We start from the raw sequence: 26,259 nt of genomic DNA, 5'->3' as shown, positions 1-26,259 counted from the left end.
AAAAAAAAAAAAAAAAAGAGTGAAGGAGAGATTAGATTATGGAGAGATGAGGTAGAGAGACAAATTAGAAGTTCACTGAAGTAATCCAGGTAAGAATTGATGAGGGATTGGACTAGGGTGGGGGGTTATTGAATAAAAAAATAAAAAAAACACTCGTGGGGAGGGAGTGATAGAAGAGACGTTTAAAAGTAGAAGTGGCAAGAACCACCGACAGAATGGCTATGTGCAGTGAGTGTGAGGGAAGAATTGAAGAAGAAACCAAGGTTGTGAGCCAAGGTGACTGAGATGATGGTGGTACCCTCAACAGTCATAGGAAAGTTAGTCACATAGGATAATGCAGCTATTGTAAATTGTAAAGCACTATACAAATGCAAGGTGGTTTTATATCATACCACCTTAACACCAGAAAGAAGCTAAGTGGCATAAAGAAAGTGCTAGATCAGGGCAGCTAGGTGGCACAATGAATAGAGCACTGGCCCTGGAGTCAGCAGGACCTGAGTTCAAACCCACCTTAGCCACTTAATACTTACTAGCTGTGTGACCTTGGGCAAGTCACTTAACCCCAACTTCCCTGCCTTCCCTCTCCAAAAAAAAAAAAAAAAGACCAAGAAAGTGCTATATCTAGAGTCAGGAAGACCTGAGTTCAAATCCTGCCCCTGATACTTTACTAGCTGGGTAACCATAGACAAGTCACTCAACCTCTCTAAACTTTAGTTTCTCATCTGCAAAGTGAAAATAATAATTACCTCCCAGGGTGGTTAGTAGGATGGAATGAAATGACATATTTTTCTAACTTTCTAAAAGTTAAGTATATACATATATTACATATTATCTATACATATGCATAATGTATAAGTATATACAAACTCAATAGATATAAATTATTTTTATTAGAGTAGGGCTGCTAGGTGAGACAGTACATAGAACATGAGACCTGTAGTGAGGATGACTTGAGCTCAAATCCAGCCCAAGACATTTATTAGCTGTGTGACCCTAAGCAAGTCACTTAACTGCAGTCTGCCTAAGTTTCCTCATCTGCATGATGGAGATAAAAATAACAGGATGTAATAGTAATGGAATTTAAAGATCCCCCTATATTGGCTTGGTTTTTGGATTGATTGTGTTAAAACCCAGAGCTTGTGAATCCCACTTGTGGGATGGACTTGTTGATGTGAAAAGAGAGTGCTCAACTGGGAGGAGCTGGTGACATAAATTTAGAGAGACACAAGCAAAGAGAGAGGCAGAAGAACTTTTTGGAAGCAGCATCTTGGAGGCAGACAGAGATGGAGAGGATGGCTGAGGGCCAGTTTGAATTGCCCAGGACTTTTGAGAGCTGCCACCCAGAGCTGCCAAGGACTGAGGAGACATGGCTGTTATGCTGGTACTTTGTCTGTCTGTTTTGATGTTGTTTTGCCAGATTTGTTCACTGATGAAAGACAGTCCTGTTGTTGCAGAAGTTCTAGAACCTTGCTGTTGGTTCAGAGCTCCTGAGACTGTTCTACAGACAGAGAGTGAATTCTGTCCACTGGTAAAGGACAGTGCTGTTGTTGCAGAGGTTCTGGAAACTTGCTGTTGGTTCAGAAGCCCTGAAGAAGGATTTTCTTGTTGTATGTTTACAGAAATCCTGGAAGAGGGTTTTGCTAATGTTTTCAGGGGTCCTAGGATTGTTCTGCAGACAAAGAATGAATTAATGAAGACACTGGCAATGTATCTTGTGGCCTTGCTAAGCTAAGCTTTGTCTCCCCAGGAACAAAGATTGCTGAGAACTTGCATCGGGTCAAGATGAAGAAAAGACCTCTCTTTGGGTGTTAAATGCTGTGCTTAAGCTTGTTATAACTCTGGGGTAGATTCAGTTGTGATCCAAGGGTGGGGAACTTTTGACTTTTTTGTGCTCTGTGATTGAACAAATGAATGTACTTTACTTATGATTGGAAATTAATCTCCATTTGAGAAGAGGGGCTTTGTGCTTGACTAAATGAATGTATAGCCTAGGGGTGGAGTAGTACTTAGAAGAGGGTCTTTGGGATTGACTAAATGAATTATAATGTCCAGGGGTGGAGTAGTACTTGGAGATTATTGAATTATACTTGGTGAATGCTGTATTTTGAATTATGCTATATTTTGATTTTCTCTGTTCTTAATTTTTCACTGAATAAAATGGAGAGCACCTATGCTTGTATTTTGAACCTTGGGAAGTTGCCTTTGCTTGGCATTACACAGGATTATTGTGAGGATCAAATGAGATAATATTTATAAATCACTTTTTAAACCTTAAAACACCTTATACATGCCATTGTTATCATCATCATCATCATCATTTTTAATCCCATTTATTTAGAAATGAGCATTGATGAGAAGAAAAATGTGGAAGGAATTTCATCTAATGAGATAAGGATATTTTTGAAGATGGGGTTAATAAAATAAAGCACTTGCTTTGAAAGAAACAACCCCAAAGTGTACTTACATTGTTATTGTATGAGATGGGGTCCATGCTTCCTTTATATTCAATTTAATTGAGTATTTTTAAAAAAGAAAGGAAAAACGAGTGCAATAATAGTCAATTAAAAGAGGTTATTTAGCATATGATGAACATTTCTGCCATGATATTAGTCATCAAATTGATAGAAGACTGATATAGAAGAAATTGATTTTCTATTGCAGTTACAATAAATACATCACATGAAGGTTACGTGTTTATAGAGATAACTTTCAATTTCCTTCCCACTTGTAGGTGACCATTTGTTATAGATTATTGTCCAGAATTTCTGTTCCTCTGATTATATGACATTTCATTATTTATGATCAGAAAAATCAGTTTGCATTATTCAAAGATGACCATTGTTTCCCCCTCCCCATCTTCCATTATTTTAGAATTTAAATCTATTTGCATTTTACCCTCTGATTAGGCATTGGCAGCCCATCCATTTCATTTTATCATCATCTCCACATTGCATGAAAAACATTATGGCTTATAGATAATCCTAATTGATGAAGATGTTCAATGGTCCCACACTAATGTCCTACTCTGATAGGTTCTCCTTGACTATGTCAAAGCAAACAGGGTGCTGGCAGAAGGCTTCAAGCAAGGGCTTGGTGACAGACTATATTTATCTATCAGAATTGGCAAGCTAGTTAATTTCAAAAGGCTCATTGCTTTGGCCACCAGATGATGAATATTTTTTCCCACAATAGCTCGTAAAAATTATCTACTAAGACATAGAGGGATTGCAAGCTGCATCAATGAAAATAATAATATAAATATGCTATATAATCATATAATTTATGTCATTATCATAGTCTATAATGATAAAATAATATTTAACCAAATGATTGTATCATATACGAGGAAACATAAAAAATAAAAAGTGAATCCTTGAAGAGCTAGGGAAAAGAAAACTTGATTTGGAATTATATTAAATTGTAAAAAACATAGCAAAGAAGTTCATTAAGAATATAAGAATAAGAGGCCCTCAGCCAGATATCACCTAAGCCTCTAATACAAGAGAATTCTGGATTTGCCCTTGTGTATAGCTAAATTTCATCAAGCGAAAAAAGTAAAATCCCAGACCAGCAAAGCAATGTTGCTGGAGAAGGAATGCTAGGTTAATATACCTTGGATAAAAGGTGATATACATTTATATGACTATGAGCAAATCACTGTGCTTTTCCTACATTTAGCAGGCATGTACCTGCAAGTTATATGAATCATGTAGGATAGACAGAAAAAAAGGCAGAAGGACATTATACTTAAGGAGATGACATGCACAGGAGTGTCATAGGGTGGACAGGCATAGATGGAAGGATAGAGTGCGATCAACGTCATTGGAAGGAACAGTCAAATCAATGAGATTTACAAATCCATTTGAGTAAAAAGTTCATCCATTTCAATCTGGATTGGACCTTGGACGTTATCTAGTCCAACTCCTTCATGTAACAGATGAGGAAACTGAGGCCTGAAGAATGTCCAGGCGTGGGGAACCTGCAACCTCAATTCCACATGTCTAGGTCCTCAAGTGTGGCCGTCTGACTGAAAGCTAACTTCACAGAATAGATCTCCTTAAGGAAAGGATTTGTTCTGTAAAACTTGGACTCAGTCAAAAGGCTACACCCCCTTGGACCTAGAAGGCCACATGTGGTTTCAAGACCATAGGTTCCCCATCCCTGAACTTGTCCAAAAGTCACACAGGAAATATATGGCAAAATAAAGAAATGAATCCAGGTCCTGTTATTTCAAATCCATCACCCCCCTAATCCTCTCTAGGGAATCCCAGTCTACTCTGAGCAAACAAGTACTCCAGATAACACAGTGCCAGGTGTGTGCTGAAGCTAACTTCCAAGGGCTGGCAGAGTGTGAGCATTTATACCTCAAAAACTGGCAATTGCTCTCATTAAAGGTTTGGTTTAATGTTTTGCTGATTGTCTAGACTTAAGAAAGCGATGGAGAGAACGTTGATGATGCAAATGAAACTTTAAAAGTGTGTCCTGCTGTTTCAGTGGGCTAAATCTTTTCCAACTTCAATATTTCAAGAGATTTGTATTTTCACTGGGGTGGATACTTTTTTCCATCAACACAGACCACAATCCCTCCATGTCTTATGATATAATCTTGATAAACTGCTAAGCCAAAATAGTCCAATGCCCTAGTAGGTAAGTTTCTATAATGAGTATATCCATACTGAATTTCTTTAACGCTTATATAGCAAACAAACAAGTTGTCACTGGGTCAAAACTTGTGTCCTTTTGGCCCCTGGGTCTGGTATACACTCCCTCCTCACCTAGCTCCAACTCTTAACAATACCTGACTTCCTTCAAAACTTGCTCAAATACAGAAGGCCCTTTCCTGTCCTTCCCAGATGCTAGTACCTTCACCTCTATGATTACCTTGTGTCTGTCTATCTTTGCTAAACCGCTGAGTAGCTTCTGAGCTACAACCTAAGACAGTTGACACTGTGGCCCAACAAACCATGCTTCCACAGTGACACACCCAACACAAGGAAAGACAAATGGAAACATAGACAAAAGGGCTCAGGAACAGCACACCCTCTCTGCCCTCCCCAGCCCCCATAGCTACATTGCTCTGCCATGAATAGGACTTACTTGGTATGTTCTCAAGTCCTCCTTCTCCATTTCCCTCTCTTCCTTTCCCCCATCTCTTTCTGTCTCTTACAAATACACACACACTCTCACTCACTCACACACACACACACACACACACACACACACACACACACACTAATTAGCTACAACGTGGGAGAGATACTAGTGCCTGACTTGGACTCTCTCAGCAACTTATGCCTTCTTGTCCCCGGACATCAGTTGTCTTACTATTATGGCACCTCAATGCCTTTTCATGAGATTCCTACTCATGTTATATTATTATTCTATCTGTTATAAATGTGGGCAGCTAGATGGCACAGTGGATAGAGCACTGGGCTTGGAATCAAGAAGACTCATCTTCACGAGTTCAAATCCAAGCTCAGACACTGACTGTGTGACCCTGAGTAAATTACTTCACCCTGTTTGCCTCAGTTTCCTCATCTGTAAAATGAGCTAGAGAAAGAAATGACAAACCATTCCAGTATCTCTGCCAAGAAAACATCAAAAGTGGTCACAAAGGGTCAGACACAACTGAATAACCAACAAGTTTTATTATAAATAATAAAAACTCACCTTCATAGAGAGCTTAAGCACTACATAATACTTTCCTCATAACACCATTAGAAAGAGGTGGGTAGTAGAAGAATTATTGTCCCTGTTTTATAGATTGAGGAAACTGAGGTTCGCAGTGGTTAAATGCCTTGCCCAAAGTCATTAACTAGGACATATGTGACCTGGAATGTATACCCAAGACTTCCAACTCAAAGTACAGGGCTCTTTTCACTACATCTGCTGAGTTAGATGAATCCCAAGAAATGACCAGGTAGGCATCCAAAATTCTTTCCCTGTCTCTACCTTTTCATCCCTAGGCACAGACCTCCAGGGATGATAGTTCATAGAATCACAGATTTACAGCTCGGAGGGACCTAAAATATCATTTAGTCCAACAACACTTGCTTTATTTTACAGATGAGGAAACCAAAGCCTAGAAGATTTAAGTAACTTGCCCAAGGTCACAAATAGCAAGATTTGAACCCAGATCTTCTGACCCTATGGCTGGTGTGGATTTTTTCTCTGGACCACAATATTATTCCCTCTAGATAATGAGAACAGGGATAGAGGAAATTATACTATGAGAACAGACTAGGAAAAAGTAATTAGCCAAGCTTGGCCCAGGAAAGATGGTAGCAATAATAATAGCAGAGAGGGTACTTCCTTCCTATTCTCCTTAACCAATCTTCTACCTTTGAGGTATTTAAGAGATCACCATTTTGTCAAGGGGAAAGAGAATTATTCTGTCAAAAGATATTTTTCCCCTTCCTAAAGCTATCTAAATTTATAAAATTGTGATTTTTCCAAGTCCCTGAAAAAAAATACTATTTTCCAGTTTTAGAAAACAGGCCTAGTCATAGAATATACATTGTGATCAGTTCAATTTTTGTATCTTGGCTTTAAAAGGTCACATTTGAGGTTGACAGCTACCTCTTCTCCTCTTATCTCGTATCAGACCAGGTCTAATATAAGAAAATTCCAAGATACCTAAAGTTTTAACTATTGTACTCAACCATCTTTGAAGGGGGAAAGGCAAATAATTGCAATGCAAGTTGAACATTTAGAAGATAAATGTCTGAACTCATCCATAACTTATCAACAATCTCTCTGTTGGAGCTGTCAGGAACCCAGGGAAGATTCAAAGATGAAATACAGTAAATATGCCTAAAAAAGCAAATGGTGATCAGCATTTATCTTTATCGGTGGATAGGGAATAGAGAATATACTTCATAAGCTATTTCAATTGAAACCTATCGAAAACATTAGTCTTGTCTCCAAAAGTCTCAGCTGGAGTCAAGGTGATTTTATGACAATTGCATCTGCTTAAGCTACAAAACCAACAGCATGCTCAATATATGCTGTTGGAAAGGAACCTGCAAAGGTCTCACGACACAGAATGTGCTCAGAAGTTTTCCCCCAATATCCCAGCAGGAACACAGATTCTCCTTAGCAACATGGCCCCTTGGTCTTTGTGAGACACAGAGTCGGCTTCTCACCTGCTGTAAGATTTCTTTCTCCCTCTGTTATAGAAGAAGGTCAACAAACTCTAGCCTATAGGCCAGTTTGGGCCAGCCACCTCTTTTTGTGCAACCTACATACTAAGAATGGTTTTTACATTTTTAAACAAAATAAAATTTCATTTAAAAATATAAAAACCATTCCTAGCTAAGCTAGAGGGTGACAGGTTGTCTGTGGGTCATATAGTATGAAAATGAACCTTGCCTATGTTTTGATTTTTTTAAAACTAGGCCTGTAATGCCATTGGTATTGGGACCCTCCCACTGTGAAAATTCCTTCTACCAACATAGACAGGCACTTGCTTGGCAATCTATAGGCCCAGAGAGCTGCCTGGGCCACTGACAGGTTGAGACTTGTGTAAGATCACACAGTCAGTATGGGTCAGAGGTGAGCCCTGGAATCAGGTCTTCCTGGTCCTAGGGATGGCTTTCTATTTACTATTCCTTTTTAGGTTTGGAATGATTTGCACCAAATAAACTAGGATGTTAAAGAAGAAAACATATTTTAAAAAATAAAACCAAATCTATCAACTTTCTACCTTTGTGATCTTGGTCATGCTATCTTCCCTCTCTAGACATCAGTTTCCTACACTGTAAAATGAAGAAGGTGGATGATTCTGTGACTCTCCTCTCAAACCTACACCACCTCTAAAATTCTCCCCTGCCCTCAATCTCCTAATAAATCAGGCTTAAAATTTTTAAAAAAAAAACCTATTATGAATCAATTTTAGAGATAGTATGATCCAAGGGAAAAGGGAATTGGATTCCAGTTCTCTCTGACCCATAATACTTGTGTGACCCTGAGCAAATCACTGAGCCTTTATAAGACTCAGTTTCCTAATCTAGAAAATAGGAATAATTCTTTCCCATTACCTACTTCACAAGATTCTTGTGAGAAAGCACATTGAAAATCATAAAGCATGAAGGGATAACTAGGTGGCACAATGGATAGAGAGCTGGGCCTGGTGTCAGGAAGACTTAAGTTCAAATTCAGCCTCACTTATCAGTAGTGTGACTTTGGGCAAGTCACTTTGCCTCCATTTCTTCATCTGCAAAAATGGGGATAATAATAGTACCTACTTCCTAGGGTCGTTGTGAGGATCAATGATATAAGATTTTAAAGATTATAAAGATATTAATGCTTGACACATAGCAGGTGCTGTATAAAAGTTAACTATTATTTTTAAAGATGGAGGTCTTAGGAATTAAGAAGATTGATCAATGGAAAGACCAGGGTGTTAAAAAGGTTATCATTGTGAATACTCAAGGATGAGGACAGTGCTTGCAGTAAAGAGAAAAATTGAACCAGGAATTGAAGTGACAAAGTTCTGGACTGGGTGACAGAATAGGGTGATGTAAACTCAGAGAGATGTGATACGTGACAGCAGACCAAGAGTCTGCATATGATAGCAGGGAAAAGAACTATGAGATCTCTCAGTAACTCCAGGTCTTAGGAGTCTGGAATCATGAGGGAAAGAACAGCCAGCACTGAAGAAAGTGATGAAAGATGTGGTATCTTCTGGGGAAAGCCAGATTCCAGTTCAGAGGAAGGAAGAAGAGGATTAAGGGGAGTATATCGATAATAGGGCATGAATTCCAGGAGGAATGGAGTGGAAAGGAGCCAGACAGAAGATGATATGGACAGGTAGGGCTGAAGTTAATATAGAATACAGGGGAAAATCCTGAGAGAAAGGGGTTTTTCACCTATGTGAATATTTGGAATGTCAGAGATTAAGAAAGCAAGAAGTTGAGATTGGCTAGCCATATAGAAGGAAGAGTAACAAATAATAGAAGCTTCCATAATGAATCAGCCCCATGCCTTTAATTAGAAATTTGGTGTGATGGAGACTTCCTAGGCCTTGCCTCCCCGGTGAACCTCATAGGCTTGACTGAAGCTGGGCAGGGCTGGAGGTTAAGCTAAGAGCCACAATAGCTGCAGCTGAGATTTGTACAGCTTTTTAGGGTTTACAAAGCCCAAGAAGACTGGAGGTGGAAGGTCTTCACTTTAGCAAAAATAACTTCCCTGATGCTTTGTTGTAGCTCCACCACCTGAAAATTTAAAATGTCATGTATTTTACTCAAACTCAATTTACATGCAACTTTTCCAAAAGCTTATGTAATTCTATTCAATTCAATTCAAGAAACATTCATTAAACCACACATTTCAGCATGTGTGGGTCAAGTAAAAAAGTAATAATTTCAACAGACACATAAAGGGAGAGACAAAGAAACTTAAATGATTTCATTTTTTTCCCCCAAAAGTCTGTAGCATCGAGTAGAGATGTTTTCTTAAATTTTGCTTTCTCCAGAGGAGAACTGGAAAGACTAAAATGCTATTTGTTCCTTGAATTGAAGGTCTAGAATATCTTAATCTTCTCAGTGATGCTCTCCCTAGAGAAATATGGGAATTACCTGATCCCCCTTGCCTCCTGGGGAGTTATGTTTCCCTTGAACAGCACCAAACTCTTGGCAAAACTAGTTGTCGAAGAGAATCTGGCAGGCCTTATATGGATACAGGGGATCCCTCCAAATAGCATTGTTTCCTCCTCAGCACGGCTTTCCTGATCAATAATAATAACAAAAAAAATATGAGCATTGGCTTCATGCCAAGATTCCTCTCCCTTTTGAAATGATTTTGTACTGATTTTTCTGGATGTATACATCCCTAGTAGAATGTAAGCTCCTTGAGGGCAGGGGCTGTTCCATTTTTGTCTTTGTATCCTTAAATCCTGAAATATATTACTAAGTGATTAATAAATGCTTGTAGAATGGGAGTCATATATAGGAGGAAGCCATAAGTATTATCTGTAGAATTTAAAGCATTTGGAATTCACAAAATACATATAATAATTGGAATTGTGCATAATTTTTTAACTTACTAGAGGAGCAGTTTTTAACCTGGTGTCTTTAAACTTATGTTTTAAAAGTAATTTTTTATAACTACATTGCTTTTTTCTCTCTCTTATTTTCTTTTTCTTTTAATTACATTATTAAAATTTTTTAATTTGTTTTTTTAATTCTGAATTCCAAATTCTTTTCCTCTCTCCCTCTTCCCCTTCCCCATTATTTAGAAGGCAAGCAATCTGATATAGATTATACCTGTACAGTCATGCAAAACATATTATCCATGTTGTAAAAGAAAACAGACTGAAAAAAACAAACAAGAAAAATAAAGCAAGAAATATATTCTTCAATCTGCATTCAGACTCCATCAGTTCTTTTTATGGAGGGGGATAGCATTTTTCATCATCAGTCTTTCAGAATTTTCTTGGATCATTATATTGCTGAGAATATCTAAGTCTTTCATACCTGGTCATAATACATTATTACTGTTACTATGTACAATGTTCTCCTGGTTCTTCTCACTTCACTTTGAATCAGGTCATGGAAATCTTTCCAGATTTTTTCTAAAAGCATTCTACTCATCATTTCTTATAGCACAATTCCAACAAAATCATGTACCACAACTTGTATACAGCCTTTTCCCAATTGATGAGCATCCCCTCAATTTCCATTCTTTGCCACTACAAAAAGAATTGCTATAAATATTTTTGTGTATATAGTCCTTTTCCTTTTTCTTTGATCTCTTTAAGATACAGACCTACAAGTGGTATTACTGAGTATGAACAGTTTGATTGCCCTTTGGGCATAATTCCAAGTTGCTCTCCAGACTGGTTGGATCAGTTCACAATTTCACCAACAGTTTATTAGTATCCCAATTTTTCCACATTCCCTCCAAAATGTGTCATTTTCCTTTTCTGTCTTATTTGCCAATCTGAAAGGTGTGAGGTAGTACCTCAGATTGTTTTAATTTGCCTTTCTCCAATCACTAATGATCTACAGCATTTTTTTCAGATAACTATAGTTTTAATTTCTTCTTCTGAAAACTGCCTGTTCATATCACTTCCCCATCTTGGGGAATGACTTGTATTCTTATAAATTTGATTCAATTCTCTATATATAATGGGACCTTTATCAGAGAAATTCGCTGTAAAAATATTTTCCCAGTTTCCTGCTTTCCTTCTAATTTTGGCAGCATTGGTTTTATTTGTGCAAAACTTTTTAATTTAATATAATCAAATTATCCACTTTACATCCCATAATGCTCTCAATATTTTGTTTGTTCATAAATTCTTCATCAACCTTTGTGTCTAAATCATGTACCCATTTTTATCTATTCTTGGTATCTCGTGTGAGATGTTAGTCTATACCTAATTTTTGTCAAACCACTTTCCACTAATAACTGCACTTTAAAATTGATTTCTTTTATAATCTTTTGTGTTTTATTTTATGCATTTAAAAACATTACTCTGATTAGGAGTTCACAGGTTTCATAAACTACCAAAGAGGTCCAAGACACAAAAAAGATGAAGAATACTTGTTCTAGAGGATTCACCACAGGATTGCCTCCCATGGGACATTTTAAACGGTAATTTGATTTGCTAATATTTAATTTGCATTCAGTTTTTCTGAAAGATATCCATTATAATCATAGGTTCCCAAAGTGAGTGATACCACCCCTAGGGGGATGCTAGAATGATCCAGGGGGGGGTGGTAGTAGCTTCAGGTATAATTGGGGGGCATTGAATAAAAATAAAGGGCTGGGTGGAAGCATAAGAAGAGAATTTTTTAAAAGACCATTAGCACTCGTTTCATCTGTTACGTAACAGAGTTGAAGTCATAGCAACTGCATTATTTTCCAAAGAAACTCACAAAATGCAAGTTATAACTGATCAGTGGTCAAGTCTGCTGACAGGTCTTAACAAGTGTTGTTGGCAGGCAAGCATGTTGCACATTTTTGGCAAATCCACCATGAATTGTCAGGAATATGTACATGTAATGACTTGTTTACAATGATACTATGTGGTTACAAGATACAATATTGCATCATCTAAATTTTAACACAGGAAAAAAAAACAGAAATCTGCAATAAATTATTAAATTTAAGATATGTCATTTTTAAAAAAATATTTTTTTTAAATGACACTATTTTTTTAAACTATTAAAGAGTTAAGGAGGGGTGGCCAGGTGGCATAGTGAGTAAGAGCGCTGGCCCCAGAGTCGGGAGACCTGGGATCGGTTCCAGCCTCAGATACTTTGCACCCACACAAAATAACTGTCCATATAACCTTGAGCAAGTTACTTAACCCAAATTGCTTTAAAAAAAAAAAAAGAGTTAAGGAAAGTAGATTTCTAGGGGGGGCAATGAGTATTTTTTTTTTTGGAAAGGAGGTAGGAGGCCAAATAAGTTTGGTCTCTGATTATAATAGTACTCCTAAAAAATACCCAGCATCAAAAATAATATTGCCAGATATAAACACCCCAAAATGATATTGCCATGAAAATGAAGTCTTTAGAATTCACTAATTCATTAAATAGACTTGTCCTTTATTCAGAACACTGTGCCAGAATAAATCCTAATAACATAAGAATTGTAGAGGCATATTTTGAAACAGAATATTCACAATAAAGTCTATTTTTTTAATTGAAATTAGTGGTCCTTTTTTGGCCAGAAGAAGTGGAAGAGTTGATCAGTTTGCTATGGCATGACTTAAAGAATTAAACTGGTCACTTGATCAAAAAGATTTTAATCAACCAAAATGAGTGATTCTCTGCCACCCACAAGCTATAAAGATGGCTATAATTGGCCAATCTTTGGGGGGGGGGGGGGGAGTGCCACTACCTCTACTTTGTTCTTGTACATGCTCATTGGTTTTTCATCAAAATTACAACCAGGATAAGGTAACTGGGGCTTTGGTCCAGGAATTCTGTGGTTTAGAGGGCATAAACTTTAGATGATGCTAAATGGCACTTTCAATGCTTTGGTCACATAGAAATAGCCAAAGTTCGGGGTTAGTAAGCAAAAAAAGTTAAATTAGGAAGCTACCAGATGGGACCTGAGGTTAGTTCTTTCCTTACCTGCTTTGCTTCCCCTCTCCTCTCCATTCTCCAACCCCACCCCACAGTAGCCTTGCCCTTGCGTTCCACCTTCTCCCCTTCCATACCACCTCAGCTGAGGGAGGGTCTCATGCTGCTTGTCCTGGAAGTTCAGAAATTCCTACAACTCTGCTTTCAGCTCACCATAATTGACAGCTATTCTATGGCTAAAATTCTTTTCTTTCTATGTTTTAGCTTTGATGCAAAAGCAGCCCTGAATACTGTCAGATTATTTGAGTTGGTGACATGACATACACAGAGGTGGCATCACTGCTAAAATCACTTTGAGTTGATGGGTTCTAGCTCAAACACTGGTTTCTGAGTAAGACGGGTGGAACACTTCACAGCATCATTAAACAGATGTGGTCCTCTGGTTTTATACTGGAATAAAAATAAGCAGAAGTAAAATAGAAAGCATTTGTGTGAATCCTTTAAAATATACCAATTAAAAAATGAAAATATTTCCAAAGTAAATGCTTTTATTCCTTTCTTCTCAAAATTTGACTTTTAATTCATACTATAATTTATCTTCAAATCATAAGTTGATTATTTCCATAGAGCTTAGTATTTGAAGAGCAAATAGAATAAAGTTTATGCCTTCATTCAAATGTACATTTTTATTACTTAACACCTGATAGTAGATTGGGCAAAAAAAAAAAAACCTCAATAAGAACAACTGGATATAGCATCCTATGAACAGGACACAAAGAGAGAAATAAAGAAAATGGAAAGGAAGCTGGCCTACGGTTATTCTACCTCCTGCCATGTCTCAGAGTCTTGTGGGAAATACAGTTCCCAAGGAGAAGATACCTCCTTGTATGTCAAAAATCACTGACTTAAAAAAAGGAAAAATTGAATCTACCAAACAGTCTATTATACTACTAGTCTAGGAGAAGATAATTTTGGGCAGTGAGATTTTTGTTAAACTGTATCAACCATTTGTTTGGTATCAGATAGACAGCCAAAGAGTCTAGTACTGACACACTGACACAAAGTTAGTCTGATCCTCATGCCTTTTCTAATATCTGAGCACCTCCATCCAAAGACCAGAATATTGAGATCTGGCATGGTGATAGCACACCTCGTTCCTTTTAGCACAAACCAAAGGTCAGATATTCCACACGCTTTGTTCCAAATAAACTGCAACTTCACAATCTAACTTTGCAGCAGGTACACCATTATATATACTTACTCTATCCTCCAGTGGAGTAGCAAAACAATTTTATACTACATTGATTCTCAACTAGTGAAGCCCTTTGTTTTGTTTTACTCAGTGAATGGGAGAAAAGCAGTTTCTTTAAGCACTCATGATACCTTTAAAGCACTAGCTCTTTAAGAGCCACACCAAATACTGCTGTAGATAGAGGCTAGATAATAATGTACTCACTTCAATAACAAATTCACCATCAACGCAGTATTTTCTATTAACTGGCACCATGGGGCCTAGGTGACTAAGCTGTCAAAAAAAATTTCCCCTGGGTCCAGATCACTTCAACACTAATGAATCTCATCCTATTTGCTTCACTCTTAAAACCATTAAATAAATTGGTTCAATTCAGCACAAGGGATAAACACAGTTCACAAGAGGCCAAGGAATTAAAAAAGGAGTGTAGAAGCTTGGTATTGAGATACACTTGGTATTGAGGCAAATTCACATAATAATATTTACATAAGCCCAGAATGCAATGTGCTTCATTGGATAAAGTATATTTGTAATCACAGACATTAATACATTTAAGATTTTAAAACATGAAAATATTGCCTACTTCAAGAAATGCCTAGACTATTTCTTATTTTTAATGAATTAAACAAACCATCTACAACATAAGAACCAGAAAGTAATCCTTCCACTGAGTTCAATTTCAGAACAGTAACTAGGAATTTTTGTGCCTGAATCAGGAGAATTTGGGGAGCAAGGAGCCAGTGGTGGAAATTCACCTGGGACTGGGCTTCAGGGGAAGAGCTATGTCTCAGACACCATGAGGTTTCTATCTTACTAAAGGCTATCTGCCTTGGGGCGGCCAGGTAGCACAGCAAGTAAGAGCACTGGCTCCAGTGTTGAGAAGACGGAGATCGAATCCGGGCTCGGACACTTAGCACCCACCCAGAAACACCTGGCCGTGTAACCTTGAGCAAGTTACTTAACCCCAATTGCTTAGGGGCGGCCAGGTGGCTCAGCGAGTAAGAGCACCGGCTCCAGTGTTGGGACCACCTGGAGATCGAATCCCGGGCTCAGACGCTCAGCACCACACCCAGAAATAACTGGCCGTGTAATCTTGAGCAAGTTACTTAACCCCGATTGCTTAAAAAAAATAAAGGCCATCTGCCACTGGGGTGTGAGGTTAAGGGCACAGTTGAAGATGACCCCAAGGGAAGAAAATGTGTCCTGGCACTTACTGTTGGTGCCTTCTAAGTTCTAGCCACTATGGCAAAACTTCCCTAAATGAGACTCAATATTGACCAGAGCCTCAGAAGAATGGATCTAAGTCATACTAATCTATACATAGAATTGCTATTTCATCAGACCTTTTCTTCTCTCCTCCAGACTCCCATACCACACTTTCCTCTCACTTGTTTGCCTACTAATTAGATTGACTGTCAAATCCCTCTTCTCCCATATTCTATATCTAAAAAACCATAGATATGATTCCCTCACTCTAATTTACTTTTATTCCAGCCTCTGATGAAGATAACTGGTCTGTCTCTTTACCACAGTCAACACCTCTACTTGTATCCTTAATTCTATCCCCTCCACTTTCCTCTTTCAGATTTCTAACATTCCCCAATTCTCCCCACTCCCTTCCTTCAGTTTCTCCCTACTCTCTTCCCCTGTTGCCTAAAAACATACCCAAATCTCCTCTCATCAAGTTGACTAATGAAGTGTACTTCATCAACTATTCAACTATTCCTGAGAAGTAGCTTTGTTTGCCTCCACTCTCACTCAGTAGAATATAAGCTCCTGGAGGACAATATGTGTTTTTCATTTTGTTCTTCCAATGTGAGTGGTTAGGCTGCTCTCAGGTTTTCCTGAAGAGGCTTTGAAGGGTTCTTTGATATTACAGTTTGTCATATTAGAATAGGAGCATTAGGAAGACCTAGCCTGATAGATAGATAGATAGATAGATAGATAGATAGATAGATAGATAGATAGATAGATAGATAGATAGATAGATAGATGATAGATAGATAGAAAGATAGATAATATTTGTGTATGTATGTATATATGTGTGTACATATGTATATATATATATATATTTGTGTGTGTGCTTATGTATTTGATTTCCCCCAACCACATGTTAAAAAAATTTTTTAACATTTTTTTTAAGTTTTGTGTTCCAAATTCTATTCCTTCCTCCCCTAACCTCTCCCTTAGATGGTTAAGTAATCAGATATATGTTATGCAAGTGTAATCACGTAAAACATTTCTACATTAATCATTTTATACAAGAATACTTGAATAAAAGAAAAATAATTTTAAAATGAAAATAGCATGCTTCAGTCTGTAAACGATATCAATTCTTTCTGTGGAGACAGATAGTATGCTTCATCATTAGTTCTTTGGAATAGTCTTGGATCATTGTATTGATCAGAGTAGCCAAGTCATTCACAATTTTTCATTCAGCAACATTGCTATAACTGTGTACAATGTTCTCCTTGTTCTATTCGCTTCAGTATGCATCTGTTCATGTAAATCTTTCCAGGGTTTTCTGAAATCAACCTGCTTGTCATTTCTTATAGCACAATAATATTCCATTACAATCATATACCATAGCTTATTTCATAATTTCCCAATTGATGGTTGTCCCTTCAATTTCCAATTCTTAGCCACCACAAAAAGCACTACTATAGATATTTTTATACAAATAGGTCCTTTTCCCTTTTTTTATGTCTTTGGGATATAGACCTAGCATTGGTATTGCTGGATCAAAGGGTAGGCACAGTTTTATAGCTTTTTGGGCACAGTTGCAAATTGAATGATTGGATCAGTTCACAACTCCACCAACAACCACTCCAAAATCCATCATTTCCCTTTTTTGTCATATTAGCCAATTTGATTGATATGAGGTACTACCTCAGGGTTGTTTTAATTTTCATTTATCTTAGTTAATACTGATTTAGAGCATTTTTTTCATATGACCATAGACAGTGTTGATTTCTTCATCTGAAAACTGCCTGTTGATATCCTTTGACCATTTATCAACTGGGGAATGACTTGTATTTTTATAAGTTTGACTCAGTCCTCTATATGTTTGAAAAATGAGGCCTTTATCAGAGATATTTGCTGCAATTACTTCCCCAGTTTTCTGCTTTCCTTATAATTTTGGTTACACTGGCTTTGTTTGTGCAAAATTTTTTTATTTTATATAATCAAAATTATCTATTTTGTATTGCTCTCTATATTTTCTTTGGTCCTAAATTTTTTTTCCTTATCCATAGATCTGACTGATCTGACTCCATGCTCTCCTAATTTGCTTATGATATCACCCTTTATGTGTTAATCATGTACCCATTTTGACTTCATCTTGGTATAAAGTGTGAGATGTTGGTCTATATCTAGTTTCTGCCATATTGTTTTTTCACTTTTCCCAGAAGTTTTTGTCAAATAATGAGTTTTTGCTCCAAAAGCTTGGTTATTTGTACTCATGTGAATATTAAGGAGATATTTAACTTCTATGAGTCTCAGTTTCTTCACTTATAAAATGAAGAACTAAACTAGAAGATCCCTTTGACATTAGTCTATGATTCCATAAGCAATAAGTATAGGATTTTGTTTTTCCTACACCTGTCTTCTAGCAACAATGTACTACAAGTCAAGTCAAAAAGCACCTACTATGTGTCAGGCATTGTGCTAAGTGCTAGGGATACAACTGTAATGGAAATGCACATTTAAAGATCTTCCCTGCCCCTAGGCCCTTTATAGGCTTAAGAGACTCTGAGAACCTTCCTTGATTTGAAAATATACTCTGCCTCCTAATAGACTGAATGTTGTCACATGGAGCCTGTGGCAGGAGGCTTGGTTTTCAGGAATGTGTGATTGGCCAGTGGGTCAAGAGGGCAGTTACAATCTCTGACCCAGGAGAAGACTATATAATCCCTGATGGGAGGCTTTGCTTTGGGGCTCAATTTGAGAAGTGTTCCATGATTTGATCAGGTGAGACTCTGGGAAGCCATAGTTGAGAGCCCCCTGGCTCTGAAAAACCCAGATGTTGATTTACTATGGATGTAATGGTTGGACAGTTTGGAAACCTGTCTACTTGATCTGTTTCTCTTTCTTGATAATTCTGTCTGTATACTCTGAAGTTCAGGGTGCTGACCTTTTTCCCCTGAACTAGGTAAACGATATATATTTGACAGACTAAAGTAAGCTTGTTAACCAATTTTGAGTTGCTTTCCTTTAGCAAAGCAGATCTAAGAACCTGTGTTGGCAGCCACCCTGAGGATGCTAGGGTGTTTGCTGCTACAACAACATAAGACAAAAAACAGTCCTGTGTTATCAAGGAGCATGTCATAGTCTAATGTAAGAGACAAGATGTAAACTACATAAAAACAAGATATATACAGAATAAGTCAGAGATAGTCAATGGGGAAAGTTATTAGAACTAAGGGGACTTGGGTAAGGTTTCTTAAAGACGCCAGGAATGCCAGTCTACAGTAAAAGAAAAATTGTCTGTGAATACCTGTCTGCTTCCCTTTAATTTTTTTCATAAAAAATACCCTCAATTTTTATACAGACTATTGTCATTAGAATAATTATGTACACAATAAACCAGCAACCCAAGCAAAAACAAAGGCAATCAGTTTTCTGACCTATTCTCAGAATTGTTCAGTAGATGCTTTTACAACCTGCTTTATTAACACATTCTAAAGATTCAGATCAAACATTGTGATTTTATTCCTACTTTTCAAATTTAATAAGCAAGAAAGCAGGTGGGAACATTGCACTGGGATTCAGACCTAACTTGATTATCCCTGAAGTCTTTCCTGACCTAAAATTCAATGATTCTGTGCCCCTTTATTTTACAGCTCAGCAAACTAACCCTCAGAAAGCTAAAGGGAGTAATCCAAAATTACATATTTAGTTAGTGTCAGTGTCATTTGGTATTCAAATTCAGGTATATAATTCCTCACATTAGTACTCTATATGCCAACCACTGTATCTAGAAGCCTCATTTACAGGTAATTTCTAGAATCGATGTAAGCTCCCTAACTCTACAACATTCTTCCTCCTGCCTAACCTAAGTAAGTTTTATGTCACTTACAGCCCACTTAGAAAGATCTATTGCTCAATACTGGGTCAACAACCATCATCCTTGAAGATAAATTTCTCACTTGGGTAGGAATTGATAATAATAATAATAATAATAGCTATAATAAAAGCTAGCATTTATATAGCATTTTAGGATTTGCAAAGTGTTTTATAAATAGTTTCGTTTTATCCTCACAGCAGCCCTTGGAGATAAGTGCTATTACCCTCATTTTACAGATAAGGACCTTGAGGCAAAATGACTAGCCCATGGTCACATGACTAGTAAATGTCTGAGGTCAGATTTAAATGCAGGTCTTTACTCAGGTCTAGCCATCTAGTCACTGCGCCATTATATTCAGCTGCCCCTTACCTTCTTTGCAAGCAATTTTTTGCAAATAGTAGATACATACTCATCTACCTTTGACACTTGAAGTATAGTATTTTTCCATAAAAGATTTATATATAAAGAAAACTTTAAAACTATTTTGATAGAGATCCAAAAAAAGCAAACAAATACAAAAATAAAATAATCTCTACCCTCCTCAAGGAGTTTATATTTTATCTGGGAAGACTATACATGCATACATGTATGTGTATCTATTATACATGTGTATATACATGTATACATTGCCTTACCCCAAATATTCACTTTGCATAAGTATAAATAGTTATGTGTGTATACTTGTGTGGGTGTGCTTACATATATGTATGTGTGTATATATACTCACATATGCAAAGTGATTATTTGAGGGAAGACACTAATAACTGCATGAAGCATAAAAGATTTTATATAGAAAGTGATTCTTGTGCTAAATGTAGAAAGTGATCCTTGTGCTAAGTTTTAAAGAAAACTAGTAATTTTAAGAGACAAAGTTGAGGAAGGAATGAATCCCAAGCCTGGGGGCAGTCATTACAAAGGCAAAGGAAATGTGTGGGGGAAACAACCAGTTTGGTTGGATTATAGAGTGCTTGAAAGGGAATAATGAAAAATGCAGATGGAAAGGGAGAGGTTGGAGCCAGTCTGTAAAAAGGTTTAAATGTCCAAAGAGAATAGCATGTACTTGATCCTATATGTAACATGAAGTATGATGTACTCAGACCAAGCATACCAAAGCCTACTCCCAAAGTTATTAGGAAGGCATCATCATCCATCTCCTAACCCTTAACTGGGCCTTTCCCAAGGCTATGTTTATGCCTTCTTCTCTATACACCATTTCTCTTGGTGATCTCATCAGTACCCATGAGTTTAATTATCATCTTTACACAGAAAACTTAATTCTATATGTCGAACTCCATTACTCTTAAATTCTAGCCCTGCATCACAAACTTCATGTTAGACATTTCCAGCTAGATATACCTTTAGCATCTCAAATTCAACATATCCCAAACTGAATTTATCATATTAACCCCTAGCCCTGACTTCATTCCCAGAATGCCCGTCAAGAAGCTTATGTTCTACTTGGGCAATTTAATTGCATGATCCATTTGACGTTGAATAGATGAGCCTTTGTTTAGGACATTTGAGAGTACATCTCCTACATAGTAAACATGGCTAACTTTTTTGTGTCATAGACAGTTTTGGAAGTCTGAATACTAATATTAATTATTATTATTATCATTATAGCTAACATTTATATAGAACTTACTATATGCTAGGTACTCATTTTGATCTCAAAACAGCCCTGGGAGGTAGGTACTTTAATTATCCCTTTTCTACAGTTAAGGAAATAGACAGAGGTTTAAGTGACTAAACCTGTATATGAACTCAGATATGTCTGACTCTAAGCCCACTGTTCTATCCACTGCACCACCTGGTTGCCTCAAGGAACGAGCATTATTTAAGCACCTAGTATTTGATCCTCCCAACAATCCTATGAAATAGGTGTTATTATTATCCTCCATTTAACAGTTGAGGAAATTGATGTAGGTAAAGGTTAAGTGACTTACCCTGGACACCACTGTCACAGAAGATGTGGAGATGTCCATTATCACTTCAGTGAGAGGACTGACATCATCTTCTAATTAAGGTTAAGTGAATTGGCCGACTAGATCTTCTATGGGACAAACACTGGAGGAGGAGGCAGACATTTATGGTGGCCTATAAGAGGGAGCTTGACAGAACACTTTGGGTCTTTTGCCTTTTTGTCTTTTAGCAGAGACTGAATGGTACTGGGGACCTGGAAACCAGGAACATATTAATGGCTGCCTTGGTACAAGGCAAGAGAGAAACCATGTGGTGAAATATGACGGAGATGGCCTCCCCTTAAGAAGGGTGACTGCTGCCAAGAAACCATGAAAAATTAGCCCTAGGGAGATTAATTGGCAGAGTCAATACTCTCAGAAACATGGCATCTGTGAAGAACAATATTGTATGAGTAATTAGAACTCTTGAGCTCCAACAGTATATGGGGTGGTGTTGAGCATTCTTCCTTAGGGATTATTTCTCTAGTAACCTCAAAGCAAGAGTTTTAGAATCAAGACTCTATTAGAGAAGGTATTTCCTGAGATTCCTGGGGCAGTGTCTACCTCAGGGGTTGCTGGATCCAGACACTCTCTCTACTCCATTACTTCCTAGGTATTTCCATTTCTTTACGTGAGAGGCTGACACCTAGGAGATGCCTGGCTACACAGGGGCTCCTTTCCATGGTTTTTACATTGAGAACATGTGGAGCTAATGTGTCCTGGCCTAAGGCAATCATGAACAGTACCAGAATCTCAGAACCCCAGTCTAATCCTGGAACTTTGCAGAAAGGAAGCAGTAAAAAGCCGAAAGTGAGGTCAGTTCCCTTTTGTAGGGTAGAACAAAGTAATGGTTCCTCCCACAACGTCCATATCTCAGGCCTCCCAGTCATCCAAATGATCTTGAGAGCAGCCTCAGGCTCAATCAGACAGATAGCCTTTAGTCCTTTCAAAAAGGTGTAAATGGACATGACTGTCCATAGCCTCCATTAATATGTGCACTTGAAAGTTCTAAACAAAGGCTCACTTCTTTATATCAAGTTTATCTCTTCTTTTAGCAAGTTGATGAGAGAATTCCCTAAATGAATCCCTTGCAATTATTATCTATTTTTTAGTAGTACATAAGGACCTTGAGTTTGGGGACTGATTTTCTTTTTTGTTGGTTTTTTGTCTTTTATTCTGACCCCCCCACCCTGCCCCACCCCCAACAGCTCAGGGCCTTTTACGTAGACCGATTAGTAAAAATGCCAATATTTCACAAATGAGAGTTCATGCAATATCAGTTTAACTACCAATGGTCTGGCATGTAGAATGAAGTGTTATTTTTAAAATCCTATGGAAAAACAAATAACAATATCAAGAAAAGTGTATGAAAAAATGATGAACAATAAGAACACAGCAGAGAAGAGTAAAAAGAATACTGCATTTGGAGTTGGGATGTCTGAATATGAATCTAGCTTCAGTCACACCTACTTTAACTTTATGGCTATTTATAAGTTTCTCTCAGAACATCTGTTTCCACATCTGTAAAATTTTTTTTTAAAGCAATTGGGGTTAAGTAACTTGCTCAAGGTTACACGGCCAATTATTATTTCTGGGTGTGGTGCTGAGTATCTGAGCCCGGATTTGATCCAGGTCATCCCGACACTGGAGCCGATGCTCTTACTCGCTGAGCCACCTGGCCGCCCCTTGTAAAATTTTTTATCTGTACAATTAGGATAATAATAATTGCATAACCTATACTTATACATTTTTATGAGAAAACAACAGTAATCCTTAAAGAAACTAAATAAAAGGTTCTTATCATGAAAAGAAGACTCATTCTACCAGATTTCAAAATATACTACAAAGTGTCAATTATAAAAATTGGTACTAGATTTAAAAAATAAAACCCTGCAACAGAACATAGAGAATTCAGAAATAGATCTTAATGAATATGAGACTAATGCTTGATAAGCCCAAAATTATAAGACATGGAATCATTCAACATAAATTGTTGGGAAAATAGGAAAATAGAATGGCCAAAAAAATTTTGCTGAGACTGACAACTCAGCATATGCTGCAATAAATGCCAATTGCATCAATCATTTAAGTATTTTAGGAACTGGAAGGAAAGGAATATGTTTCTCTTCATTGTGGAGAAAAAGAGTTTCACCTATCAAAAAGTGGAAGAGAATATTGGAGATAAAAATTGATAAATTTGATTATACAGAGACAAAAAAGAAGATAGTAGAAGTAAAAGTAATGTTTCCCAAATAGAAATAAAAGAAATAGATTGAGGAAAAATCATTGCAGTAAATATATCTGATAAAATCTGACATTCATAAGCTTTGAGAAGCTGATAGAAATCTATAAGAACAACATGTATTTCCCAATAGAAAAGTGGTTGATATGAACAGAGAATATTTTTCAGGATTTTAAGGTACACCATCTTATCCATCGAGTTGGCAAAAATAGCTTAAAATGATAAAATTCAATGGTGGTGAATTCAGCTGCAGTGAAAAATATATTCTTTTATGTTGTTGGTAAACCTTTAAAATATAAGCTTTCTGAAGGATAGCCTGAAAATATGCAATTAAGAATTACCAAACTGATCATATTTTTTTACTTAAGTGAGCCTACTATTACAAATATAACTTAAAGATGTTATTAAATGGGGATGGAAATGTAGCTGTACAGAGATATTCCTAGCTTCTTTAGCAATAATTGAAAGTTTAAATCAATATACATAACCAAAGATTGGGAAGTGAATGATAAAATTGTAGTATATCAATACATTGTGATATTATACCTTAACAAATGATAAATAAGAAATTTGAAGAAATATAAGAAACATATGGAGTGATGTCAAGTGATAACAGTAAAATTGGAAGAACATATATATAGACAACTGTATTTTTTAAAAAGCCCAACAATAAAATAATTTCACCAATGAAAAGTAGCAAATAAATTATTATTGTTGCTATTCTGTTAAAAATTAAGAAAAATATAAACAATAAATTTTAATCTATTTGAATTGATTAAAAAAATTTTTTAATAATCAAATATTTTTTTAACTAAATTGGATTCTGAGGAATGGACTCATAGTCAGAAATCTGGGTTTAGGGCCAATTATTAGCAATATGGCTTCCATCAGCAAGTCCCTTAACTTTTTTGGCCTCACTTTCTTCCTCTATAAAATGAGGGTGTTGGAATAGATGATCTCTAAAGTCTCTTGTAGCCAAAACACTTAAGAAAATATTCTTGATTAACTGTATTTTTTAAGGGTGCTAAGTTTAGGGATGGCTAGGTGACACAGTGAATAGAGCACTGACCCTAGAGTCAGGAGGACCTGAGTTCAAATCCAGCCTCAGACACTTAACACTTACTAGCCATGTGACCTTAGGCAAGTCACTTAACCACAATTGCCCCTCCAAAAACAACAACAACAAAGGATGCTAAGTGTAGGGGCGGCTAGGGGGCTCAGTAAATAGAGCACCAGCCCTGGAGTCAGGAGGACCTCAATTCAAATGTGACTTCAGACACTTAACACTTACTAGCTGTGTGACCTTGGGCAAGTCACTTAACCCCAATTGCCCTGCCTTCCCCCCTCCAGAAAAATAAAAAGAAAAAAAAAGAATGCTAAGTTTATGTAGCCAATGCTGAAATCTTTTCCCTACCCTCATTTCTCTTCCTCTCTCAAAATCAATAAATAGTCTGCCATCCCTCTCTCTTAGAATGAATGGATAATCCCAAGCAGTTCAGAGTGAGGTGTGCTCTATGAGAAAGGATATCACGATTTCTAGTCACTGCAGCTGACCACTGAGCTGGTGACAGAAACCCTTTACAAGTTGGCGAGCTACAGGGTCAGTCCATCCTTTCCCTAAACAAGCTTTTATGAGATCAGAGAACAGCAGAATCAGAGGGCAAAGAGGGCTTCAGTGAGGGGATATTCTTGATCTGGCTTTCCATCACTAAAGCTATGAACTATAATAACTCAAGGAGACCTGGATCTCCTGCCATACAGTAAAAATTCTGGAGGCCTTCTCTGATTTACTCAGTTACCAAGATTTTCTTTGACAGAGGGTTTTTGAACTTACCTGAGAGGGATGGCTAGGTGGAGCAGTGAGTAGAGCATTGGAGTCAGGAGAACCTGAGTTCAAATTCAGCCTCAGACACAATTAAAAAAGCTAGCTGTGTAACCTTGGGCAAGTCACTTAACCCCAATTGCTCTCCAAAAAAGTTTTTTAAAAACTGTTGAACTTACCTGAGAGCACTGCTTGGTGCTGACCTCTGGGAGCCAAGAAGAACTGCAGAAGAAGCCACACAGAGTGTAATACCTGAGAACAAGACAAGACGATTTCTATTTTTTCCCCAAAGGTTCTATTTTGACTTCTATTTTGTTTTCTCCAAACTCTTAATAAAGCTTTCCTGGTGCAGGGCAGATCAGTAGCACAGTGGTTAGAGAGCTAGACTTCATCTTTGCTTTCCTGACTTCTAATTAGAAAGACCTGAGTTCAAATATTGCCTGAGACACTAGCTAACTGTATCATCCTGGGCAGTCACCTAACTTCTCTTAAGCCTCCATTTCCCCATTCATAAAATGGGGATAAAAATAGTATCTACCTCACAAGTTTATCATGAAAATCAAATGACATAAATATACAAAAATTTCTTTGCAAACCTTAAACAGCTATATAATGAATGAATGGATTGGTGGGGGGGAGGCGCGGCAGAAGCATATATTAAGTGTTTGCTATATCCTAAGCAATAGAAATAGAAAAGTATTACATTCTCTCTCTCAAGGAGCTCATATTCTAAATAAATGCTAGCTATTATTATTTTACTGATGTTCCTTCTTTAATATCATGAACTTCATGCTTGCAGTGGGAGTTTTTATCAGTACACAGTGATGACACATAGTAATATTTCCAGAGTTTGGGGGTGGGGATAGGATAAAGCTACAGGCCA

General features: G+C 37.2%; 1 long non-coding RNA gene across 1 annotated transcript in view; it reads right to left on the bottom strand.

Moving 5' to 3' along the window:
- LOC138155475 (uncharacterized) overlaps positions 1 to 25,628 on the bottom strand; it is a 29,877-nt gene extending 4,249 nt beyond the window's left edge. Inside the window, exons 1-2 of the long non-coding RNA XR_011166838.1 lie at positions 25,556 to 25,628; positions 9,579 to 9,727 (exon numbers count right to left, since the gene is read on the bottom strand). This is a non-coding gene — a long non-coding RNA (uncharacterized lncRNA). The remainder of the gene's footprint in view (positions 1 to 9,578; positions 9,728 to 25,555) is intronic.
- Positions 25,629 to 26,259: the final 631 nt, after the last annotated feature.

Source organism: Petaurus breviceps, unplaced genomic scaffold (genome assembly GCF_028583685.1).
Source record: "Petaurus breviceps papuanus isolate PSGF00001 unplaced genomic scaffold, PetGlider_PUasm1.0 91133, whole genome shotgun sequence".
Taxonomy (NCBI): domain Eukaryota; kingdom Metazoa; phylum Chordata; class Mammalia; order Diprotodontia; family Petauridae; genus Petaurus; species Petaurus breviceps.
This window is presented reverse-complemented; position numbering and strand designations above follow the sequence as displayed.